The 27,205-nt window shown below is 41.9% G+C and overlaps 1 protein-coding gene across 8 annotated transcripts in view; it reads right to left on the bottom strand.

Annotated features, from left to right (window-relative positions):
* LOC124393153 (spermatid perinuclear RNA binding protein) overlaps window positions 1–23,727 on the bottom strand; it is a 76,119-nt gene extending 52,392 nt beyond the window's left edge. Inside the window, exons 1-2 of one of the 8 annotated variants that reach the window (XM_046860629.1) lie at window positions 23,536–23,727; window positions 859–913 (exon numbers count right to left, since the gene is read on the bottom strand). The gene's annotated coding sequence lies outside the window, so the exon portion shown is untranslated. Of the gene's footprint in view, window positions 1–858; window positions 914–7,389; window positions 7,412–17,184; window positions 17,208–22,227; window positions 22,362–23,323; window positions 23,452–23,535 lie in introns of those variants that run through there. The other 7 variants (XM_046860621.1, XM_046860630.1, XM_046860626.1 and 4 more) reach the window with 7 other exon arrangements.
* Window positions 23,728–27,205: the final 3,478 nt, after the last annotated feature.

Raw genomic sequence — 27,205 nt, 5'->3', positions numbered from 1 at the left:
GGCCTTTAGCATGTAAAATCCATCAGTGTAGAGGAACGCCATGAGGAACATTAGCGGTATATGAACGTTTAGATTGCAAACAAGTACCAGAATGGAGAAAAATAATTAAATAAATAAACACACCACACATGAAATATCTAGCATCCATAACTAATCCCTAATCCTTAACCGATTCCTCTGAGCATGATATCCTCAATGTACTGGACTGTATCTCCTTGATGAGCGCACTGAAATCAGATAATTGGAGAAGATGAGATCTACAGTGTGTGAGTGTGTGTATTAATGTCAGATTATCCCTGATCCTGACGTGGTTGGAGTTCAAACCACGGCTTTACAGAAGGTTTCTCGAGGCCGATCGCTGCCTTGGTGTAAAGTGGGATCGGTGCCGTTTCCTCCTCCCCCACAGCACTTTGCACGGAAACAACCGAACGGCGGAGTTTAATGGATTCTGCAGAATTTGAGCGGATGTAATAGTTTCACTCAGCGCTTCAGGATACATCAAATAATCTCTCTCTCGTACTCGACATTACACTTTCACACATCATGATAACAGTCATTATCATCAGCAGACTCCGAATCTCTACTTCATACTTTTGGGAGTTTGAAATCGTAATGTGTTCGCCAGATTTATTTATTTGTGTGTGTGTGTGTGTGTGTGTGTGTGTGTGTGTGTGTGTGGAGAAGAAGGACATGTCTGGTAAGATTGCAGAATGCAATAATTTAAATAAATAAATAAATAACTATCACCATAAGTTAAACGTTGATCAGTCATCAAAAAACTGGGAATCATGAAAATAGTGAAAAAGAGTTAAAATAGGAAGCTACTTAAAAATAGAAAAAGAAAGAAAAATAAGAGACCTGCACTTTGTCTGCGTCTTCCTCTTTGTACCACTTCTTCACAGAACACCACGGTCTGAAACACACAAACATTAAGATGTTAACGTTTAAAACACACGTGACGTTAGCACATAACAAGCCTCGTTCACCTTTTATAGAGTTTTGTGGGTGTGACCGAACACAAATCTGCTGTGCCATGTACAGCCCCGATAATCATTTACGCCAATCATCAAAACATCTCAGAAAATGGTGTAAATCCAGTGAAAATTATTTATACGGTCAAAAGTATTTGGACACTTTTCCCACACATTAAGTTTTTCCCCAAACTATGCACAAAATTATAGGCACACGGTTGTCTAGAACGTCTTTGGATGCTGTAGCATGACATTTTCTTTTCACTTGAACTAGAAGACCCAAACCTGTTCCAGCATGGCGATGCCCCTGTGCACAAATACAGCTCTATGAAGATCTGCTTTCTATGGGCTGGAGAGGAAGATCTTCTGCTATAGAGCTCCAACACTTTTCAACACCTTTGGAATGAATGTGAACACTGACTGCACCCCAGGAACCTCCTCACCTTCTCACCTACATCACTACCAGACTTTACTAACACTCTTGAGGCTAAATGACTCTCAATGGATTAATTGATGGAATAATCGATAGAATATTAAAATACTAAAATAATCCACAGCTGCAGCCCTAGTTGGATGTAGCTGGTGTGTGTGTGTGTGTGTGTGTGTGTGTGTGTGTGTGTGTGTGTGTGTGTGTGTGTATACTCGTTTAATGTGTGATTTCAGCAATACTGACAGTCTAAACAGCACACATGCATTACTCCATTGCTGCCTGGTAAAAATCCATGTACTCCCACTTACACTGCCACACACCCAAACAGGAATATATCAACAACAACAAAAAAGCAGACCAACACAAATAAAACTTATTAATCAATTAACGGGAAAGAATGTAAAGGAAGGTATTAATTGTATTTTATAACCTTTACTTTTATTAGTAGAATTATTAAATATAAACCTAAGGACACACATTTTAGAATAGCTATACATAGGTGGCTTCTTAGAAAAGACGCGTGTGAAGAAGCATTCGAGTTTTTGGCCTGTGTGTCTTGAGCAAGAAAGTCATCAGTCTCGTCATCAGGCCTCGAGTGGACATCCGGTCGTGGTTACAATCGCACCATCTGTGATTTATTCGCTCGGCGTTTCAGCTCGACGGATCATCCGCCGCTCGACTCGTTACTGCGGATCTCGCACGCTTCTGAACAGGTTTCACCCATAATTAATTTCTCATCTATTTATCCTCCGAAGTGATGGAATTGACCAGAATGGCAGGACGCCAAAGCTTCAGCGGTGGTGTTTAGACTGATGATGAATAAATAAGGCTGTGAGAATGGATTTCTACGCCGCTTCAGCGTCTCTAATCTCTGCGATATGAAAATGGATTTGCATCGCTGCACCTGCGTTCTCGAGCCGCACGCCTCGGAAAAAAAAGGGTGTGATGAAAAAGGGTGAAAGAAGTGACAGAACTAAGAGGAAGTGAGAAAGCTGTATGTCTGTCTGTCCTATTGAAGCATGACATTTTTTTTTGTCTTTCAAGATGCAAACTTAACAAAGAAGAGCTGAACACTAAATATAAAAATGCTGCGCTGTGGTATCGATCTGAATGTACAGCTCTAAACATAAACTAAAACCAGGGCTGTGATCAATAATATTATACTTTATCTTGTACAGAGGATATTTTATGGGATAAAATCCATCAATAATACAGTTTAAAGTTTTTTTCTGGTTTCGTCGCGATGTTCTACATTAGACGAGTGAAAAGAGAGGAATAACCAAATGGTAATGTTTTTTCCAAATTGTTTTCTTTTTTATTTGTTCTTGCTGTATTTTTTTTTCCCTGTGGGGCAGAGTGACTTTGCTCTTTGACATGAAATTCAAACATGTCATTTGTCAAAACCTTAAACCCTTAAATCTGGGACTCTATTACACTTAGAGAAATAAAAAAAAGCAGACAGATGCAGAAAGGAAGGAGTGATAGAAGGAGTGAGAATGGGATTTAAACAGAGCCGTGTGTGGATGAGTTATGAATGATGGAAGGTGGGAGATAATGTAATCTGCAGGACAGGGTTTGGTTAACTTCTGTATTGTCTGGGAAAAGGAGTGTGTGCAGATCGCACAAAACGAAATTCAATTATCACTGTCAGAGAACAGCTTCACACATGTGTACACACACACACACACACACACACACACACACACGTGTACATGTATACACACACACACACACACACACACACACACACACACACACACAAAATACAAAAATAGCTGCACTGTAGAGCGCATGGCTAACAGACACTCATCTCTTGATTTAGCTATCCATCCATCCTCCATTCCAGCACAAGCTGATCTGCTGCCTGAGGCCAGCACACATTAGTCAGTCATTAACACCTTCAATCTGCACCACAGTTTTCCACCTCTGAGCTGTTCTGTTACTACCCTAACATCATCATCATCCACAATCCAACCACAAAACCACCATCATCCATACCTCCAACCCCACCGTCATCCACACCACCCCAAACCCCACCGTCATCCACACCACCACCCCAAACCCCACCGTCATCCACACCACCCCAAACCCCACCGTCATCCACACCACCACCCCAAACCCCACCGTCATCCACCACCACCCCAAACCCCACCATCATCCACGCCACCACCCCAAACCCCACCGTCATCCACACCACCCCAAACCCCACCATCATCCACGCCACCACCCCAAACCCCACCGTCATTCACACCACCACCCCAAACCCCACCGTCATCCACACCACCACCCCAAACCCCACCGTCATCCACACCACCACCCCAAACCCCACCGTCATCCACACCACCACCCCAAACCCCATCATCCCCACCACCACCGTCATCCACACCACCACCCCAAACCCCACCGTCATCCACACCACCACCCCAAACCCCACCTTCATCCACACCACCACCCCAAACCCCACCTTCATCCACAAAACCAACGCCATCCACAAAACCCCCCCAAACCGGCAAATAAACAAAGAAAGAGGAACTGAGCAAAAACTGAAAAGGTGATCGAAAGAAAAAAAAAGGGGAAATGTAAATGATAAGTGTAAATGATAAATGTAAATGACACCACAGTGAAATCAGTGAGGTATAACATGATACACAGTCATTTTTACATGTTCTCCCAGTCAGTCTTTCTGACAAGCCCCCATTCTCTCTGTATCCGTCCCTGTCCCACTCTCTTCCTTTATTTCTCTCTCTCTCTCTCTCTCTCTCTCTCTCTCTCTCTCTCTCAGTCATTTCACTTAGAAAACATACGGTATAACCTCCTCTAACTTCCTGGAGACTCATAATAAATACAAGATAAACCTCTAAAAAAGAAAAGTCACAACTTATTTTTTAAACGTAGCCAAATTCAAGCATGGAATCGTTTATTAGTTTTCAATGATGTGGAGCGTCTGCTGGATGATTCCCTGTGAATGAGACGTTACTATAAGAATGATAACATTAATATGAGTGCATTAATATAAACCTTATGAAATATGTTATTGAAAATTAACTCACTGAATTGACTTCACCTGAAAGTCTACTGAGTTCCACATGAATCCACAGAGTTCTTGCAACCGCAAAACACCTGAATAAAATCGAACCCTTCTCGCTGGGATTCTGAACTGTCACGGTCACGGGCTTCAGCCAGGTTCTTTGAATAGTAAAATAACAGAGTGAAGTTAAAAGCTTAAAAGGAAGAGTGTGAAACGATTCGAACACCTGTAAACCTGTTTCCCTGAGCTCCACACACACTGTACTAAATAAAGCAGCGTTCCTGAGGAACATGTAGCTATTTTTGAACGAAGTGCGCATGTGGGATATGAAGTGCTGGGCAAAGACTTGAGCTGTTCGTTACTCGATGCCTCTCTAACGATCAAAATATTCAGAGCAGTTCAACACTTACTACCTTGCTAATGAGCTAAACATTTACGTGCCCCTGAGACGCCATGAACCCGTGTGGCCGACTCGGGCTGGATGGCGCCCACGTCTGTGCAGGGTGAATACATCTCCGGGTACAAGCTGAATGCGTAATTTAGGAACAGGAGGACAGTTTGCACATTCAGGTCTGATCCCTGTTATCAGAGCTTTCGACCCCGACTTTGCCTCGCTGTCACTGGCAGTCTTTGTGCTCGGAGCAATTGGAGTAAACAGACTGATTCTGATGCCAAAGTGTTGAAGTGAAGCTGTTTTGGAGAGAAAAAAAAAAAAGGTCCTGCACCGCTTTTAAAAAACTAACTGTTCTGTCTAACGCAGGAGACGAGACGTATCAGTCAGAGAACATCAGCATCATCTGCACTGTATCTTTAGTGACATAACTCTACAGTAGGAAGGTGTTTCTAGGGGTTGCTACATGGCATCTAAAAAATCAAAGAGGTGTTGGAGTATAAACGAGATGAGATCAGACAATATCAGATCACATTGGATTTTGGGCTGAACCAAATATCCAGCAACAGTCTGAAATTCTGAAGCAAGTTTATTTTTATTTTTTTGCATGTTTAATATCCTTAACGTTGTTTTCTTCACTGCAATGAATAAACTCAGTAGTGAGAGACATGATGGTATAGAATATTAGTATTGTACATTTATTTTTCACCCTGTCCATTCACTGTGTGCAAAGTCTCAGAGACGTCAGTCTGGTGTTTATGAGAAGCTATGGTTATAACCCCCCATAAGCCCTGAATGCCCCTGGCTAGCGCGCTGGAGAGTTTAACTGAAATGTTCACTTTTTCCCCTGTGAGATTAAACAAAAGATTAACTCCTCAACTCCTCCTGAAACGAGCTAAACGCCATGACTGTTAGCCAATCACAGCGAGTCAGGATGCGAGTGGCTTCCAGCTGCTTTCTCACAAAGAGCCTTCTGTTCATCTCTCACAAGCGGGCTTCCAGATCGGCATAAAACACCGACACCACCTGCTGCCTCGCCAATCCGCTGCCTCTCCCAGACTCCGCCTTCCTCCCCTAATTTGTGTCACGTTAGTCCTACATATTTACCTTCAACCCGGTTTTCTCCTCCCTCTTGCAAGGTGGTTCAGAATAAAAGCTATGTATAGCTGAGAAAGTGGCCTCAGAGATTTTGTAAATTAAAAGTGGGTCAGTTTGACAGGAGCTCTGCAGGGGACAAACAGGGTTGTAATAAGATTCGAATTTAGCCTCAAGATGCTTTCTGTAATGCCTTAGCAAGAATATTTACAATTAATTTGTGTTTCCTTTTTACACGCATAAAGTTTAACATGAAGAAATCCCCTTTTACAGAAAAAAGCTTCATCACAGGCTTGAACCAATCAGTCTAAAGTGAAAGCTTTGTCTTGAAAAGAACTTGTTTCCTCTTAGACTCGATCTGGAAATAGAGCTTTCAAGATCTGGATTTGAATTTGATCTCAGCTGATTCTGGGAAGAAGAAACATTTCTGTAAGAATAACAAGAACCGGGTTTCCTCGCCCAACGTTTTTCTAATTTTCATATCAGCGTTTCCACAAACACTCAAAAGGTCTCAGAAAGCCATACAGAGAGTCTGAAACTGAAGTGCGGTCAATAACAGAAACATAACTACAACTATAAACTCCAAAGGTCTTCTCTTTGCACAGGTTACAAATAATAGCACATCTACAGAGTGTTCTTCTGTACAGGATAGCAGCTCTACAGCACATTATATCTACAGAGTGTTCTTCTGTACAGGATAGCAGCTCTACAGCACATTATATCTACAGAGTGTTCTTCTATACAGACTAGCAGCTCTACAGCACATTATATCTACAGAGTGTTCTTCTGTACAGGATAGCAGCTCTACAGCACATTATATCTACAGAGTGTTCTTCTGTACAGGATAGCAGCTCTACAGCACATTATATCTACAGAGTGTTCTTCTATACAGACTAGCAGCTCTACAGCACATTATATCTACAGAGTGTTCTTCTGTACAGGATAGCAGCTCTACAGCACATTATATCTACAGAGTGTTCTTCTATACAGGATAGCAGCTCTACAGGACATTATATCTACAGAGTGTTCTTCTGTATTTATCCTCATTCACCATCATTAACTAGAAATTCAGTGTGGCCCTAAAAGATGGGTTTCAGTGTTGAAATGTTTAAGGATTGTACAAACGTTTTTACTCTTAAAAAAATTAAACCAAGTAGCCTCGTTAATTTCTGCATCCCAACGACACGGCCACTATTTTACACACATTTTCATGTCAAATCTGCAAACCAATTAAACAAACATTTCAATGAGAGCCACTTTGAGGTCCAAGCCATGTGTCTGGAGGATGTTTTTCAAATAGAATTACAAACTGGTTTATAAAAAAAAAAAAAAAAAAACGCCTGGTGTAAAAGTGAACATAAAATGCCTGCAGCATTCACCTGCTCAGAGACACTGCAGCATCTCCTCAAAGCGAGGGAGTGGCTAAAAAAAGAGAAGTACAACTGGCCTCCTTTTCTCAAACCATCACTCATACCTCAAACTGGGCCATGGGCCGTTCCCCCTCACTTGCGCTCCTGTGGTCACCATGGAAACAGGTCTTAAGGGAACAGTGAGATCGGAAACAGCATTGAAAAGCAGTGTTGCAGCTCTGTGTGCGAGGTCACTGGTTGGTCCCAGGAGCCCTGCTGCACAAGTTGAAGGGAGGCGTGTCTAATCAACTGCTGGAAGATACACGTCAAACACACACACACACACACACACACACACACACACACACACACCGCTTCCAATCAGATTACAATTAAGGAGGTTATAATGTGGCCTGAGGAGATGTTTTTGAAGTCACAGCTGAAGATTAGAACCCAAATGCACACTACATCTCTGGATTATCAGGTCCACGTGTATGTTAACTCACTACAGTCCAGCTGTTTTCGGTGAGGACACCTGCATCTGTTCTGTCCATCAAAGGAAAAACACTGGCTAAATATTTGTAACGATTCCAAGGTCAGCTGAATTTCATTCTGAAACTTAATGAATAAATCAAGAAATGATCTCAGGAAACGAAAATTCAGTTGCTGCATTATAAATAACGTGTCAATGAGATTTAGCGCACTGCACGCGGTGACGTCTGTATGGTGGATACGGAGTGTTTAATGCGGTGCAGAAAGTGGTGAGTGTAAGCAGGTCAGCTGCTGCAGTCTGGCACATCCACATCTCAGGAGACTGCAGCATCCTCTACAAACACTGCTGAATGCGCATACACACACAAGCAGGTGTGTGTGTGTGTGTGTGTGTGTGTGTGTGTGTGTGTGTGTGTGTGTGTTAAAGGAGATAGAAGATAGATAGAGCTACAGTGAAATTTTACACAAAGCTGTAGATGGCTGAATAGCTACTTACTCTAAACCCGTAAACATGGTGTCTCTGATCGGGCCCATTAAAAAGGGCCACACACCTGAGCCACGCCTTCTGAAAGACCACCACACCCTGTTAAGACAGCCTCCGCCTGAGGCATTAGACGAGCTTGTATTCCACCCTCGGTCTCGTTTTCTGCGCTAATGTTCAAAAATAACTTCAGCCGAAAGCAAAGTGGGTCAGCCAATCCCCCAGAGCGCCAGCGAGAGTCAGCCAGTCGTATCACTGCAGAGACAGAGCAGAGTGCAGCTTATCTCCGCTGGAGGATACTTCCCACACACGCACAAACACACAAACACACACACACACACACACACACACACACACACACACACACACACACACACACACACACACACTTCTTTCTTACATTTTTTCTCCTTTTTATTCCTTTACTCAAATCATCGAAGAAGTAGACGAGTACATCCTATACAAAAACCCTCAAACCTTCAAATCATGTGACAAATTACATCAGTGTGTGTGTGCGTGTGTGTACATTTTATACAGTGATTTTTAAATAAAAATTTCTAAATACTAAAAATATTTCTCTTACATATTTGGGAGTTTTTTCAGTAATTGTATTAAATATAGTGGGGTTAGGGTTGGGGGTCTGCATTTAAATGGAGCAAATCTTTATTATTAATAAATTAGTTTGCAGTCATTAAATATATATAGAGATATTTTTTGCTTTATATCCTACACTGCTGGAAAGTCATTCCTATTGCAATATATCATAGATCACAAAAATATCTTTGAGAATTTTGATGTGATATTAACGCCATATCTCCCAACTTTAGCGCAAAAGCTGTCACATGATCAAATACCATCCAGCTGCAATTTAAGTTTATTAATTGGCCTGTGCTATTTGCTAATGAATTAATAATGTGTCCACCCCTTGAATGGGATTGGTATGTCCCAATTCAGGACATCTGAAGGTATAGTGGTACTCCTGCGTGACCTACAGCATCACTGAGGTGAGAGTTTGTTTATTGGTCTAAAGGGTGAAGTGCAGTTCAAGGCTTTGGCCTGGTTCTGTAAATAGGAAATGCAGAGAGAGCGAGAGATAAGTGAGAGCGGGGGGGGGGGCAGAAATAGTACCAGCTGACCAGTGATCCGATAACATGACGTAACGATGCTCAGAACCTGGAGAAGTTTCCACACTTGCCTCATTTTGCACATTCGTAGGTACCCAGCACAGTGATTTACTTCGGAAAACGCCAAGAGCGCAGGCTAATCCCCAATACCCAAAGATAATCAGGAAGGCTTGCAGCCATCTATCCAGCCGATAACTCATCATCAGCATCATCTCACAGAGAGACACACTTGGGAGATTCCAGACGTTTACACGTCAGTGAAATTACATACAGCTCTAACAAAGGCACAAAAGGTTTGGTACATCGTTTATGGGTTAAAACAACAGGCATTTGGATTTGGAAACCTAAATGCAAAAAAAGGTAGAATATATAAAATGCAAATTCCAATACGCTGTGAAGAAAATATGAACAAACACCTGATCAACTGCAGAGAGAAATGTGGGTCACATTTGTCATTAAATGTGTCAGTATAAATATTTAAACAATATTCAAACTGTGAAACCTGTTCTGACAGTACACACACACACACACACACACACACACACACACACACACACAATCAGTCAGGAGCTCCTGGCACCTGTTCTGTACTCCAGTGTCTCTTTTCACCTTGGCCCAAAACCATCAGCATCAGTGTGTGTGTGTGTGTGTGTGTGTGTGTGTGTGTGTGTGTACACTTGGGTGTGTGCAAAAATCTCCCTGGATTAATCCCAAAAAAATGATATGCTTCCTAGCAACATGAGGGAGATTTCCAATTACAAGGCGTGACACGGGGGCTTAGCGATGCCCTGCCCTCGGCTTGGACACGAAGGGAAAGAGCGGAAAGCCCAGCTACACGTTGCAGTACGGTGTGTGTGTGTGTGTGCGTGTGCATGCATGCGTGTGTTTAAACCGATACAGCAAAGTCACAGGACCGAGACTTGAGCGAGGCGAGAGTCAGCGTTTTAAAGACACTTGATCAGGGAAGACAGGAATGTGGTCCAGACGAGTTGGACAGGTGTTCAGCTCGCTGCTAAACATACAACACTCCGATTTATCATCTTCCGCAAGCCTCACATGCCTACGCAAATAAGAGCTTGATGGGATAATAAATAATAACCAAATACATCTCTGACAACACAAATAGAAGCAGGGAGAAAAAAGAATGGTGTGTTATTAGGTTCATATTTGATTAAATACGTGTTCGCTTTAATCAGACACGCCTTGTTTCCACTGCTGCTTGATTAGTGGTCTAGACGGACATCTGAGACGGATATAAGACTCTCCTTCACACGCACAAATGTAATGCTGGTCACAGGAGAGGATTGCAGTGACTTCTGCAGGTGTAACAGCACCACAATCGCATGGTGCAAAGAATGCTTCGCTCTGATTGGCTGCTCAGAATCTGCATTCAGATCGTGAGCATCGCAGCTCAAAATATCTACTGAGGTGTTAAAAAAAGTGTCCTGTAAAGATTCTGTCTCCATTAGTCCCAAATCTCTCACTTTGTCTCTCCTTTTGTCCTTTCTGTGTCTCTATCTATTTCCAACAGTCTCCCTCCTCATCTCTCCAATTCTCAGTATATCTCACACCCTCCATCTTTTAGTCTTAATCCCTCTTTCCCTCTGCTTTCTTTTCTGTCCTGCCTCTATTTATCTATTGTTCTGCTGATTTCAGAATCACTTCAGAGCTCTCTCCTTGTCTCTCTCTCTCTCTCTCTCTCTCTCTCTCTCCATCCTGTCACTGTCTATATTTCCAACACACTCTCCTCCTCTCCTGTCTCTGTGCATCTGTCTTTCTGTCCCCTTCCACTGTCTCTAACTATCTCTCACTCTATCTCTATGTCTTTCTTTTATGCTATGTCTCTCCTTATCTCAGCATCTGCATGTCGCTCTCTGTATCCATCATTCTCAGTCTCTGCTGTCTCTTTTGCTCCTAATCCAGCCCTTTCCTGTCCCTCTCTAATAAACGCACGCACACACACCAATCTCCAGCGTAGTTATGCAATAATGATGTTACGAATATGAATTATGAATGTTTAATAAGTGGATTCTCCTCACTCCTCCAGCTCTTGGCCCGCACGTGTCCGGAAAGTGCATGGCGCACAGACAAAGAGTAATCGACTACTAATCTGGCTAAAGTGCTGAGAAACGTGCGTGGTGCTCTTCTGATGAGCGCGTCTGAAAGCACATTTTATTACCAAATGTGTGTTTTGTCTTGTGTGTCTTAATAAATATGTGGATTCACACACACACACACACACACACACACACACACACACACACACACCTCACTGTAACCTCTCTGGCTGTCTTGCCTCTCGTTCTCTTTCCTAGATCTCACTTAACCTCTTTTCCTTAATATCTTCCTCTCCTTTTGTCCTCTATCCCTCTTGCTCTCTCCATATTTCTCTCCGGGGATTAGTGTTTGAGAGCGAGACCTCAGGCCCCCCTGCTTCAGCCCATCTGTTATGTTCTGAGTGATGGAGACAGAGGACGCTACAATGACAGCACAGAGGACGATGTAGGGCATTGGCTCCACCCACTTCACCATCGCACAAATCTGCACCAATCATGCTTTTTATACACGCCTTCTGTCTGATGCACTCATGGTGTAAACATGAACACAGATCTGATCTACCGGTTTGAGAAAGGCGTCTGTCGAGACTAACGACCATTCCTGGGCTTGTTTACAGGTGGAACTGGTCTGGTGGCATTACCTCCTGTTTCTATTTTTGTACTTTTATGGAAAGACTTCCGTACAATTGATGATATAAAAAATTCAGTCAGCTAAAAACCAAAAGCCTTTTCCCCTCTCGACCACATCTGAATTTATTACATTGCATTGAGCGCCTCAGAGGGCATCTGCTTCCTACGTGAAGATTTGTTTTAATTAAGAAGTTTTATAAGACATTCTAATATAAATCCAGAGAAACTGTAAAGAAAATACATTCCAAGTACCGGAGGGTGAAAAAAGTAAAGAAGCTGAAAGCTCTCATTGGCAGAAGGAGAATATTTAACAGTATAAACGGTGAACAGAACAGAGAACAACGCTAATGCTTTCAGACACTACGCCACCTAGCAATATATTGTGTGCCACATGTAGAGTCATTCCACTACGAATAAATTCAGTGAATTGTGTCATGATGCTTTAAACTCGTTAGTTGGTGTTTGACGCATGATAAAAAGGCAAAGCTCTTCTTGGATTGCATGCAGGAAAATGAATGGATGAAAAATTGTTTAATGTGAACTCTAATGTAAAAACACTTTAAACTGAGGATTAATCCATTGCAGAAACTAAACAACTGACTAAAGCTGGTTGTTATCTTTTGCCATTATCACTTACTATTAACACTGTACACGTTTTGAAGAACAACCTGACAGTGCTCATGGCTTTGTGTCTTTTTGACAAATTAATGAAATCATTTCATGTTGTCATTACAGTAGTTCTTTTTTCTAATTAGCTATAGTAGATACACATGTTTTCACTCCAAATCCCATCAGATGGAACTGTCCTAGAAACATATTCTATCTATCTCGTTTCCCATTAACACATCTGTCCCATGTAATCCTACACTCTAAGCAGGGCTACAGACAATAGAATGTCACATGACCCTGAAACATCTCCAGGGGCGTGAAGCATTACCAGCGCATGGTTTAATTAGCGAGCGTCTGCCTCAGCTTCTCCAGACATGCACGTTCACAGCCAATTTAACAAGCCAAGATAAAGTGTCGTGGTGGTTTTTTGACAGATAATGAGCAGCAAACGGCTGTGTGATATCAGTCATAACGGCTGCTTCTTTTACTTTACCAAAAAGCTGAATGATGAAGCTGATGTTAGTCAGCATCCAGTGTCTATATTTCACACATTACCATTAAAAAAAAAATAATAAAAGAACTTAAATGTTCTCAGGAACAATTCAGGCTCTTGATCATATCCAGACTCGACTACGACTCGCACTGCACCACGTAGCATAGCGTAGCGAACAGAGGAATCTGCGATAAACCTCGCCAGTCTTCATCAACATTCCCAGCACTCGTTTACAACCCAAAACCCCACGCTTCCTTCTTTCGTCTTTCATAACAGGAATGACAGAAAAGACCTGCTGTAATTAGTTCATTCCCTGCAGGGCAACAAGGTGATGAGCAACAAAAGCAGAACAAAGCAAAGTGTCTTCTCCTGTTCTTGTATTCCTTTATTTCTTATTTCGTTTGCTCTTGTTCTCTACATCTCTCTCTTTCTTTCCGCGCATTGCAGGCAGTGTAGTGCAGTATGGGGAAACCTCCTTTATTAAATTACGCACTCCATCTGATAGGGGTGTGCTGAGTCTGGCACACTTTAATTGAATATCTATATCAGCAATTACACACACATTTCAACATGAAAGGCAAATGGGGATTAATTGGACACATAGGATACGGGTAAAGTCATTGGAAATCAACACATGCATGCGTGCACACATACACGAGCCTGAGCAGGATGACATGGAGAACAATGTAGACCTCATCAGCACTGCAGTAGGTAAGATTGTTTTGCTAGTGTTGGAATTGAGCTGAAAAAAGCTTTGAATAATAAAAGCTCCACCCCTCAAAATTATACTGGTTTTCAAGTGCACCTGGACATCAGCTGATTAAAAGCAAAGGTAGATCTCTAAACATCTAACGTCTTCTCCTAATGTTTTATGGAGACCTGTAGTGGTGTTGGGGGTTCGAGGCGTGGCTCTACAATGACGAATCTCAATGCAAATCAATCATTCGAAATCATTTTAATTTATACAACACACTAGAGCTGAGACTGTTATTAATACTATATCATTATTATTATTTTTATCACTTTTACTTTCGTATTGGCAAAATGCTGAACATTGAGTATTCCACCTTTAATCATAGTGTATTATTTACTGAGCATTTCAATGCATTCTCAAGTTTTTGCCTTAAGAATAAATGTACAGTATATGAAAGATAAAACCAGATAACACTGTCTGTGTGTGTGTGTGTGTGTGTGTGTGTGAGAGACATAGTGATATTTTTAGGCAGACTGTGTGAAAGCAGAGGAGGACGAGTATTCTGTGGCAGCGTTAGTGTCGCCCTGTTCGTGGTTTTGCATAAACAAATCTACCTCTGCACCCTCCAGAGGAACCCTTGAGGGACGTTCGGGACGTCTCCGTGAGCAGTGTGTGGGTACGGTGCTCTGGGACCGAGAGCTACTATCCAGACAACACTTCACAGCCACCAGTAACCAACCACACACACATGATTTTTGCTTTGGTGGAGTAAATAAACTGCTACATAACGCCTGAGTATAGATCCCGAAACACATATTCAAGGCTTGAGGTGTTTTTTTACTTCTAAAAACACATGGTCTCAAAGCAGTTAGAGATATTATATATATATTTAACAGACATCAAGATATTTCATACATGATTAGAACAATATACATACTATAGAACACAATTATCAAAACACAATCATCCTGAGCCGGAACGCTGCTGCATTAGATGGAGGTTGACATTGAAGGAGCTTTTAACAGGATGCTAAACTCGTTTTTCCGGGTGTGTGTTCAGTGCAGAAAGATGAACTTAATTTTTTACCTTGAAAAACTAAGAATCTACTTGAGGGTGAAAAGCACAAGATTCAGCACAATAGGATGAAATTAGATTCTTCGTAAATCTATAATGAGATTTGATTATACCACTAAATCAGATATCATAAGATCAGAAAGCAACAGAATCAGATATGGTTTAAAATTGTGTTATATGACAATACTGCTGAATCTGCTGCATTACGATTTCACTTTATGGCCTGATCCTTGTTCAGAGCCTGAGGTAGGGCTATCATTAATTTGTGCCTGATAACGCCGGAGAGAATTTCAAAGTAGAGTAGTTAAGAGCAAATCAGCTTCCAAACCTATTAAATTATTTACACATCAGTTTAAAACCATGAATTAGTAATGATTCATTACAATCGCTGCATTAATCAAAATCAGATGATCACTTTACCCTGACTATCCACTGAATGTAGGGACCTATAAAGCCAAGAGCCATGAAACAGCCGGGGTGGATTCATGGGGTCATTACATTAACTGTACATTGAGGTGGAAGGAGTGGAAGAAAAAAAAGAGAGAAATAGAGAGAGAGAGAGAGAGAGAGAGAGAGAGAGAGAGAGAGAGAGAGAGAAAGGAGGGAGTAGTCAGTGGGAGTTACTGCTGCTGCTGCTGCTGCTTCAGGCTTGAAAAGCAATTATCCCACTTGAAACCCAATCCCTGATTCTTTTTAAAGCGCACTTCCCATAGCTGCAAATCAACTTTGTTTTTCACAAACCTTTTATAAACTCATGATGAGATTTTTTGCATGTGCCTCTTTGTCAGTGTTGGGAGTTTACTAAAGCCGGTGCTGCGTACATCCGTCAATATCAAAAACAGTCAATGGTTTGAAGTTTCTGGTGTGGTTTACCACTAATAAAGTGAGAAAAAGACTCAAGAATTCATTCAGGTCACTAAATCGGTGAGGAACGTTTAGTGGCTTCCAGGAGTGAAAATCAGCCCAAAAGCAAATCAATGCTTTTTTGAAGAGCACTGTTTAATTAGCGACCGCTAGCTTCTGTGACTTTAAAACATGCACATTCACAGCCCATCTAACACATGTGGCGGTGTTTTTTTTTTATGTGACATCGACATTGAAATAATCAGCTGTAAATGATCACGTGTTTCTGTACATTAAATATGGGGGGACGGACTCATTGACAGAGGTTTTAAAATGCATCGAGAAAGAACAGTTATACGATGAGCATCAGCAGATATCGCTTCCCAAACCGATGTTCATTCTTTAAGAAATTATTTTAAAGCTTAGTAGTTTTAAATCTGATCATTTTTTTAAAATACACTCAATAAATAATCAATACAAGTTTCCTTATATGTAAACATTTCTCCAATTCACATATTTTTTCTGCACTATCCGATCCACCATTTCACCGCCATCACCCCGATAACCGTAGTAAAAGATTGAATAATCTTTCCTGTGTGACTACTGTTTCTACTAAAACACCATGAAGATTTCATCAAGTGATTACTTTATCATCAGTTGCATTTGTTAATAAGACGTGAATTCAGGGTAAACAGGGTAAAGAGTGTAAAATGCTGAGTCAGATAAAAAAGTCAGCCCTTGAAGAAACTGTTAATTGAAACTCTTAATTTGTGCTTCTTGAATGCTCGATGCTTACTGGCTTGAACACATTCAAATATGCAAATAATATGCAAATGTACATCCGGAGTCACTTTTTTCAAAAGGGTGTAAATAATATTCACAACTAAACTTGGTGCAATTCTCACGTTTTCTTAGTGTCGCTGCAGCAGAAGTCCAAAACATGTTTAGTGACAAAAATGTTTTCACACACCACACCCCTTCAAAAACAAAACAAAAAAGCAAGCACACATATTCAAACAATTCTATCTACCAGCCAAGCGTGTGAGTACGCCATGTACTGTGTGTGCGTGATTGCTTCTCTTTCATCCATGCACTCGGAAGGCAATTTGTAATTCCTGATGTTTAGACATGCTACCGTTTCCGTGCATTCTGTGTGTGTGTATGTGAGAGAGAGAGACAGAGAGAGAGAGAGAGAGAGAGAGAGAGAGAGAGAGAGAGAGAGGTGCACGAGGATCTGCTCTGTCCCTGTCTCTGAAGTCTCAAATACCTTACAAGGCCATCCATACCCTGTGTCTGCTCTAGATCCAGTTTCTCATCTCTGGATGCATTTCCGCTGCTCCTACTTTGCTGTCAGGCTTCTATTTACACACACACTGCTGATACAGAACAGAACCACACACTCAGAGACGCGCAACTCTTTTACCTTCAGTGTATCTGAGAGTGCACTTGAACCGTGGCTCTCTCGAATGAGGCGGCGGCGCTGTTCGGCACAGAGGGGTCTCCGGGAGGTCGCTTCCCTTCCTGAGAACAAAGCTGCCCTTGTCATCGGAGTGAATGGACCCAATACAAACACGACCAGACGTTTTTTAATTCCTCTTAGCTACTTGACTGAACTCTTTATATTGAGCCTGGCACGGTTACCCGCTCACTGTACCTTCTGTGTGCGCTTCGACTTTACAAGTCTATACCAGGAGCTGTTTCAGACACAGGTTCTCCTCCCCTAGTGCTAAATATCCCCCAGACTACTGCGAGTAAAATCCAACCACACCATAAACGGTTGTGCGATGCCCATGGCTGTGCAGATCTGAGACCCAGAGAACAAGGAGTATATTACTGTAAATACTGTAGGAACCTGCTCTCTTTGGATCAGATTAGTTTTTCAGTGGGAAGTCTTTAATGAAGCTCCTGCATTGAGATCACAGCTAAACAACAACAGGAGCAGGGAAATTCTGGAAAGTGTATTTCCTATATACCTGGATGTTTGTGCCACAATGTTCTGTGATCACGTTCCTTTTACAACATAACATCCAACTGTTGAGGCACTAAATAGGTAGAGAAGTGAGGCAACAACCCAAAATCCTTTTCTTTTGCCGATACATTAAAAGCTACGAGATTAAACACAGCAAGCGGTCATACTTTCTTTCCCAGCGTGAGCAGACATCCACATATTAAATCACGGGCGTATGTATGATTCGAGTTTGAAGAAAACTGAAACATTTCTCTCTACAAGTTGTAGCACACAGACAAAAATAAAATTCGAAGTAGCAGTCTTGTAAAATAGCAAATGACACCATGACGGCATTTTGGTTTATAATTCAGTTTGAACAGGGCCACAGTCATGCGTACAATAACACAATAACGCACTAACACACCAAAGTGGCATGTTGCAGTGGTTACGAGCTATACCGCAATCTTCAAACATACACAATGCACTTATGTAGGGCATTTCAGATATATCTGTCACTCTACCATGTGTACTATTTAAAATGATGCTGCCTGTTTGCAGACTGTTTTACGAGCACTAGAGCTTCAGAGGTTTTCAATTCAATTATCGTTTATTAAATAAAAAAAAAAAGACAAAACTCAAATCTCTCGCGTCGCCTGAGAAACTTATTTACGTACACATACAATTGGTTAATGTATATTGTGATAAAATTATCAGTTCAATCAAAACATAAACTGATAGTGCTGCAGCAGGAAGTGGAGTAAAAAAAAACCTACTCCTGCTGCTGGCTTTACTTTCTTCATCAGCTTCAGGAGAGATCCAGGAATAGCACTGATCAGCAGGGGGTGGGAGAGAGAGAGGGAGAGAGAAGGAATAGATAGAGACCTCTTCAAACACTCAACTGATAAAATGACATAAATCTGTGCTGTCGTATTACTAAAAATACATCTCTTTATCTGTACGCCCCTGTGTATGTGTGTATGTGTGTGTGTCTGTGCGCAATGTCAGAAAATTGCTCTGAAACAGAATCCATCAGCAGCACTAAAAATAATTAAGACGATGTACGAGTGCATTTAGAAGCGCTTGTTAAAATTGGATTTGTAATTGGACCACTGGATCTGCAAAAACATGTTAATGCTGGGAATCATCATCATTTTACTGCTACAAATTAGTTGCGTTTATCACATTATGATAAACCCTGCGGACACATCGGAATCCTGGTGGCACTGGAACGGGAACGCGGTCTGCGAGCTTTGATCCGAGGAAATTGTGCATCTCGGATTTAATGCGCTAATCGGTACTGGAGGTTGCAGCATCGGATGAAGAAAAAGATAACTGGGGAGAACAAGGCCTCTGACCTTTGACCTTTTGACCTTGGCAGTTTATACTATGCTGATCCAGATCCTTCTTGCACTGACATAATAGAAAAAAGGACATCTGAGCTGAACCTTGAGCCGAGGCTTTTTATTGATCTTTGCCTCTCAACCCAACCGCGGAACATTAAATATGCTTAAGCAGAAGCTCAGAAAGACAAGCGCAAAAGCAAGCAGACTACACTGCCTTAGTGAAACAAATTAGGAAGAAACGTTTCCAACTGCAGTAGAATCCATGTGGATCTCTCTCTCTCTCTCATATATATATATATATATATATATATATATATATATATATATATATATATATATATATATATATATCCTTTCTGTCTTTTTCCCTCTCTCTCTGTTTGAACTGTTCAAGAATTTGTTTGGCACGTGAACTGGAAATAGCCTGTGGGCAGATTGTGTATCCTCAGGTTGAAATGTTGAGGATGTTGCTGCTTGCACTGGATGAATTCCAGGCACAGAGAGAGAGAGAGAGAGAGAGAGAGAGTAGGAGGGGGACAGAAGTAGAAGAGACCAGAGGAGCATAGTAAATTTTTTGCAAACAGAGAGAAAAGAAAAAAAGATAGGTGTTACAGTGACAGAGAAAGAGAGAATGGGGGGTCAGAGACAAAGCTGTAATAATAGAGAAAAGGAAGAAATGCCAGAAAGAAACAGATGCAGAAATAGATAAAGAGAGACTAAACAGAAGCTCACTATCGAGCTTGTTTCGTAACGCAGACCAAACACAGACAACACAAAAAGAGGAAATCCAAGTTTAAAAAAGTGTCAAATTTCACCACCAATGATCTGTAACCTCACACAATACATTACAGCGTTGGTATGAAAAACATGCAAGTAAAAAACAATAAAACCACACAGCATTAGAATTTACATTTACAGTGATGTGAAAAAGTGTTTGCCCCCTTCCTGATATCTTTTTTTCCCATGTTTGACACACTTTAATGTTTCAGATCATCAAACTAATTTAAATATTAATGAAAGATAATACAACTGAAAACAACATGCAGTTTTTAAATGAAGGTTTTTATTATTGAGCGAAAACAAAATCCAAAACTACATGGCCCTGTGTGAAAAAGTGTTTGCCCCCTTGTTAAAACTGTGGTTTATCACACCTGAGTTGAATTTTTCTCGCCACACCCAGGCCTGATTACTGCCACACCTGTTCACCATCAAGAAATCTCTTAAATAGGACCAGCGTGACAAAGTAAAGTAGACCAAAAGATCCCCAAAAGCTAGACAGCATGCTGAGATCCAAAGAAATTCAGAAACAAATGAGAAAGAAAGTAATTGAGATCCATCAGTCTGGAAAAGGTTATAAAGCCGTTTATAAAGCTTTGGGACTCCAGAGAACCACAGTGAGAGAAATTATTCACAAATAGCAAAAACATGAAACAGTGAAGAACCTTCCCAGGAGTGGCCGACCGACCAAAATTACCCCAAGAGCACAGCGACCACTCATCCAAGACCCCACAACAACATCCAAAGAACTGCAGGCCTCACTTGCCTCAGTGAAGGTCAGTATTCATGACTCCACCATAAAAAAGAGACTCAGCAAAAATGGTCTGCATGGCGGAGTTGCAAGACCAAAACCGCTGCTGAGCAAAAAGAACATTAAGGCTTATCTCAGTTTTGCCAAAAAAGATCTTGATGATCCCCAAGACTCTTGGGAAAATACTCTGTGGACTAACGAGACAAAAAATTTACTTTTTGGAAGGTGTGTGTTCCATTATGTCTGGCGTAAAGGTAACAGCGCATTTCAGAAAAAGAACATCATACCAACAGTAAAATATGGTGGTGGTAGTGTGATGGTCTGGGGCTGTTTTGCTGCTTCAGGACCTGGAATTCTGCTGTTTACCAAAAGATCCTGAATCTGTTTGTGACCTCAAGCTAAAGCAGACTTGGGTTCTGCAGCAGGACAATGATCCAAAACACACCAGCAAGTCCACCTCTGAATGGCTGAAGAAAAACTAAATGAAGACTTTGGAGTGGCCTAATTAAAGTTCTGACCTGAATCCTATTGAGATGCTGTGGCATGACCTTAAAAAGGCGGTTCGTGCTCAAAAACCCTCCAATGTGGCTGAATTACAACAATTCTGTTCAGATGAGTGACCAAACTTCCTTCACAGCGCTGAAACAGACTCAGGGCAAGTTTTCACAAACGCTTGATCGCAGTCGTCACTGCTGAGGGCAGCCCAAGCAGTTATTAGGTTTAGGGGGCAAACACTTTTTCACACATAGAGTTTTGGATTTTGTTTTCCCTCAATAATAAAAACATTAATTTAAAAACTGCATGTTGTGTTCACGTGTCATCTTTTACTAATATTTAAATTAGTTTGATGATCTGAAACATTAAAGTGTAAAAACATGCAAATAAATAAGAAATCAGGAAGGGGGCAAACACTTTTTCACACCACTGTATTACAGAATTGTGACGCTGTTTATTTTTTTTTCAATATCTAGGATATAGAAACAAACTTTCCAAACAAGCAACACGTGTCAAGCAGTCAAAATAAAATTAAAAAAAACAAATAATGAGAAAAAAAGAGTCACACGGGGATTGTAAAGACACCTGGCAGGATCATTTCCGTGTTAGGAAACAGGATATACAAATACAAGCACGCGCGTAGCGAGGAGGAGACACAATGCCGCTCAAATGGTTATAAACAGTACGAAGAAAATGATCTGATCACATCAATCAATCAGTTAATGAATAAAACAACAGCATTGTTTACACTCGCGGAAACTGCGGAAGTGGAGCCGAGGACACCTGCCTGATCATCCCGTGACGTCATACCAGCCACAAAAAAAACAGTCGCGCGACAAGCAAATTAAAGCCCAACGGTCAGTAGCGGTTAGCTTAATAATAATAACCTGAGGGAAAAAACACCACATTTTAATGATTTTATCACACAAACACGAGTCAAACAACTAATAACGAAACCAAAAGCAACAAATCAAAACCGCTGACAGTCGAAGTGACAGTCGATATACTGCGATCCGAATTTTTTACCTCAGACATTCATTTCACTGCTAACCGACTTTATATTCTCAATTCACCGCCATATCAGTAAAGTTACTCTGCAACACGTGATGACATTTCGGTCCTTAAGTAAACGAACAAACAGAATAAATATACCTTTTGTTGCAGCTTCTTCTTCTTCTCGAAAATTAAACATTCATATAAATATATGAGCAGAGAAGCGCTGACTGACTCCGCGCGCGTTCTCTGACACGCGCACCTTGTCGAGTGCGTGCGCGGATTTAAAACACCCCGCACGCGCGGGGAGGCTCGAGCGCCGCGAAGCAACGCGCATGCGCAGGAGAAACCCCCCTCACGTTCTGCGTGTAAAAAAAAAACACAACATCAGCAGCATGGGTATTGAGCTAGCATCCGCAACCCCTTCCGAAACCCCTTCCAAGAACTAGTCTGAGAACCCACCCGAGATCCTCGACAATCCCTCCGAGAACCCGTCAAGGAACCGCTCCTAAAAGCCCTCCGAGAACCCATCCGAGATCCGCTCTGAGAACTCGTCTGAGAACCCCATCCGAGTAACCCATTCGAGATTCCACACAAGAAGCCTTCCGAGAACCCGTCTAGAAACCTCTCATAGAAGCCCTCCAAGAACCCTACCTGATATCCGCTCCGAGAACTCGTCTAAGAACCCCATCCGAGAAACTCACCCGAGATCTGCTCTGAAAACCCGTCTGAGAACACCTTCCTAAAAAACCCATCCGATAACCCCTTCGAAAACCTTATCCGAGATCTGTTTTGAGAACTAATCTGAGAACACCCTCCGAGATCCAGTCCGAGAAGCTCCATGAGAACCCCCTCCGAGAACCAGTCCGAGAAGCTCCCTGAGAACCCCCTCCGAGAACCAGTCCGAGAAGCTCCCTGAGAACCCCCTCCGAGACCCAGTCCGAGAAGCTTCATGAGAACCCCATCCGAGAACCCCCTCGAGAATCGACCCTCTCCGGTACAGCTCTGCGCTTGTCTCTCATTACAGTTAGATCCATGTTCTCGGGATTAGATATGAGAACCGCGAGGTGTCATCATGGTCGACAGAGAAGAACCCATAATGTGAAGTTTGTGTTTTTCTGTTTAAAATGGTGGTTGAAATGCTGAAGTTCAGACCGCTGGTGGTGCTCTAAAGCCATCATACATAATACATTATTCACACAGATCCTGCGGTGCAACCAATTCAGGAGAAATGGAATGGGAGAAGAGACTCTACCGCAATAAACAGCACCTCAGCGAGAAGATGCCCCGTGGAGGAAACCGTGGAATCTGCCGAGGAAACCCTGAACAGCGCGGGGATGAACTACATGCTTCACCGCGATGCCGTCCGGAGCTCAGACACCAGAATGCGCTCCTGGGTTCATCGCAGCGAAAATAAATCACACACACACACACACACACACACACACACACACACACCTAGCGTACCTGGAGCGAGTTGCGTTCCGTCCCCGAGCGCAAATAACCATCCGATTCCTGTGTTTTCCTTCCGCTCTGCTCCGTGTCTCGCTTACACACACTCCTCACACACACTCTTACACACACCGCCTCTCCGCTCTGCTCCTTGTCCCGCTCACACACACACACACACACACACACACACCGCCTCTCCGCTCTCCAGAGTCCCGAACGCTGCCTGCATTTCGACCACGGTGCCGCTCACGTGACTTCCCACGCCTTCTCTGATTGGTCAGCGCGGCGCACCTGCTTGACTGCGCTACAGTCTTCTCGTGTAGTTTAAGTTTATCGGAACATTGTGTCCGGTTAGTATCGGGTTCAGTACCACACTGCCACCATATTAATGCAATAATCAACCTTCATTAGATGATTTATTTTTATTCTAATTACCACCAGTGATTACGTTCGATCCCTAAACAATCACTGATTAATAGTAAACCAATCACTGATCATAATATTTCCCTAAAGCCAATCACTGATCACTATTGTTCCTCACGACCAATCACTGATCATTATTGTTCCTTATGACCAATCACTGATCATTATTGTTCCCCACGACCAATCACTGATCATTATTGTTCCCCACGACCAATCACTGATCATTATTGTTCCTTATGACCAATCACTGATCATTATTGTTCCTTATGACCAATCACTGATCATTATTGTTCCCCACGACCAATCACTGATCATTATTGTTCCTTATGACCAATCACTGATCATTATTGTTCCCCACGACCAATCACTGATCATTATTGTTCCCCACGACCAATCACTGATCATTATTGTTCCCCACGACCAATCACTGATCATTATTGTTCCTTATGACCAATCACTGATCATTATTGTTCCTTATGACCAATCACTGATCATTATTGTTCCCCACGACCAATCACTGATCATTATTGTTCCTTATGACCAATCACTGATCATTATTGTTCCTTATGACCAATCACTGATCATTATTGTTCCTTACGACCAATCACTGATCATCAATGTACCCAACGACTAATCACTAATCGTTATTGTTCCTTAGGACCAATTGGTGATCGTTACTGTTCCTTACAACCAATCACAACAAATACATTTGTATAAATTTGTCTCTAAAGATTTCGTTTCTGCATCGTTGCTGAAGCGTTTATAACTGCTCAATAAAAACATTCTCCGAATATATTCTCAGCTAACAAACCAAAAGATACCTGCTGACAACCTGCACACGTTCTGCGGCGTCTGGCCGAATAACACCCACATCGAGATGTTCACATTTTAATGACAGCTCTGGAATTTATAACGACTTGCTTGTGGATGATTTTCCTACAAGAGCACGAGACAGCAGGAGTGTTCCATCTTTCAATATTCTGACTCAGCGAGGAGATGATTACGCATTCATTCCTCACACCTTCATTTAATCAAGAGCTTCTGCTGATTAGTTTACAGAAGCAGGTACGCGTGAAATGAACACAAAACCACGGGATGGAGACGCAGAGCTCTGCGGCTGCGGCGGAGAGAAAGTGGAGGATGCGGATTAAACACACGTCAAGATGATGCCTACTAAGTGAAGGGACGTGGAGACCTACAGCCACGAATAAACTGGAATGTGAGCAAGCCGGCCAGTCCTGTAACACTACATATCACTGACTCACACACACACACACACACACACACACACACACACACACACACATATATCAGGGAATGCTCGTGCTGCATGTTGTGCAACACACACCACAAACAGGAAGCAAATTTTTATGCACAATGATAAAGTACTTGGGTAAAGGAAATTGGTGGACAGTTTATGCTTACAAGAGGACACTAACACCATTCATTTAACACCCCCCCCAACCACACACACACACACACACACACACACACACACACACACACACAGCTGGATCTCTTTCGAAATGAAAGTATCTATCAGACAGGTTTCCTCCCCTCATGAGGCACTAATAAGTCCCCAGTCATCTCTATTAGACGTGACATATAATTTAATAGAACTGTGCATGTTCTTGCATAAATGCATATATTAGTGGCTCTCAATCTACACCCGGATAATGTGATTAGACGAAACCCCGCCCACCTCCTCATCCTCGTCTCACTCCACCGTCTGCTCTGCTTCTCGCTGGAACCTGAGCTTGGATTTGTTTTGTTTATAATCATTTTTATGATTTTTTCAAATAAATCGAATTTCAAAACATAATCAATCCAGACCTCAGCAACAGGGTTTGCATTACAAAAGAAAAGAAAGGTCTCATATGGTAAACCTGTACTATATAAAAATAATTCACAAATATGCATGAATATGCAAATGAGCAGCTCTGAAGTGATATCTTGCTGCACAAACTGCTGCAAAACTTCTAATACCATATGGTTTCTATAGTAACAGCTTGTTCACAGGAAGGAGTCTCCAGTGTCAGTGCTTCGTCCCTGGCAGATATAAAGTTTGAGCCAATGTTTCCTAACATCATCAGGACAGAGGAATGATCATCATCAGGACACCATTCTTAAAATGTTGAAGTCATTAGGGGACATGCCATGATAGGAAAATAATCAACTGTGATGTTTACAGTAACATTAACTCCACTTCATCACTCATTCATTTCCCAAACAAGGCATGAAACACTTAGGTTTGTTCATTACATAAAGATTAAAATATGAAAAATTGTTGTAGGTGTAAGACAAATGATATTTGTGTGTGTGTGTGTGTGTGTGTGTGTGTATGTGTGTGTGTGTGTGTGTGTGTTATAAAGTGCAGCACTCTCTGCTTTACTTTAGACATCTGAGCTTTGACAATCAGGTCATCTTTCCCTGTAGGGCGTTTCTTCTGGACTGGGAACACACTGTACTCCCTGAGACCCATCAGAACATAAACAGCTCTGTCTCTCTTACTCTCTTTCAATATATACCTTTCTCTCTCTCTCTCTCTCTCCTCTCTCTCTCTCTCTCTCTCTCTCTCTCTCTCTCGCTCCCTCTTTCTCTCTCTTTTTCTTGATAGAGTCAGCAGGAGCAACATTAAATGTGCAGTGGAATAAACACCACAGCGAGGAAGAAGCATCCTCCCATCCTCCCCATCCCAGCTTACCAAGCATTATTTATTTACCCACAATCCTCCACAGTCTTTCATTAAGCTACCGATGATGTCACTCACCTCCAGCACTGTGGCGTATGCCCGAGAAACAACTTGATGCAAACTCAGTAATAGAATAGTTTATAATATAGCTTTAATTTGTCACATATACGTTACAGCACAGTGAAATTCTTTTCTTCGCATATCTCAGCTTGTTTATAAGCTGGGGTCAGAGCGCAGGATCGTGTTAGGGGCCCAAGAGTGGCAGCTTGGTGATACCAGGGCTTAAACCCCGACCTTCTAATCAGTAAACCAGCGCCTTAACCACTGAGCTACCACTCCCCCAGAAGGTTTAATTCTATACAGCATACACTATACAGTAATAACTGCTCTTCTCGATCTCGATCTGCAAAAGCTGTTGCTAGAAAAATGTTTAAATAAAAAAGTTTTTTTAAATGATGCAACGATGTAAGTCACCGAATCTTACCATCAATAATAGAAAGAGAGAGAGAAAGAGAGATGGAAAGAGAAGTGACAGCTGTCTGATAGGAAGACACATCCCTAAGCCCTTCC

The sequence above is a fragment of the Silurus meridionalis genome, chromosome 11 (genome assembly GCF_014805685.1).
Source record: "Silurus meridionalis isolate SWU-2019-XX chromosome 11, ASM1480568v1, whole genome shotgun sequence".
Taxonomy (NCBI): domain Eukaryota; kingdom Metazoa; phylum Chordata; class Actinopteri; order Siluriformes; family Siluridae; genus Silurus; species Silurus meridionalis.
Note: the sequence above shows the minus strand (reverse complement) of the source record. Positions and strands in the feature narration are given on the sequence as shown.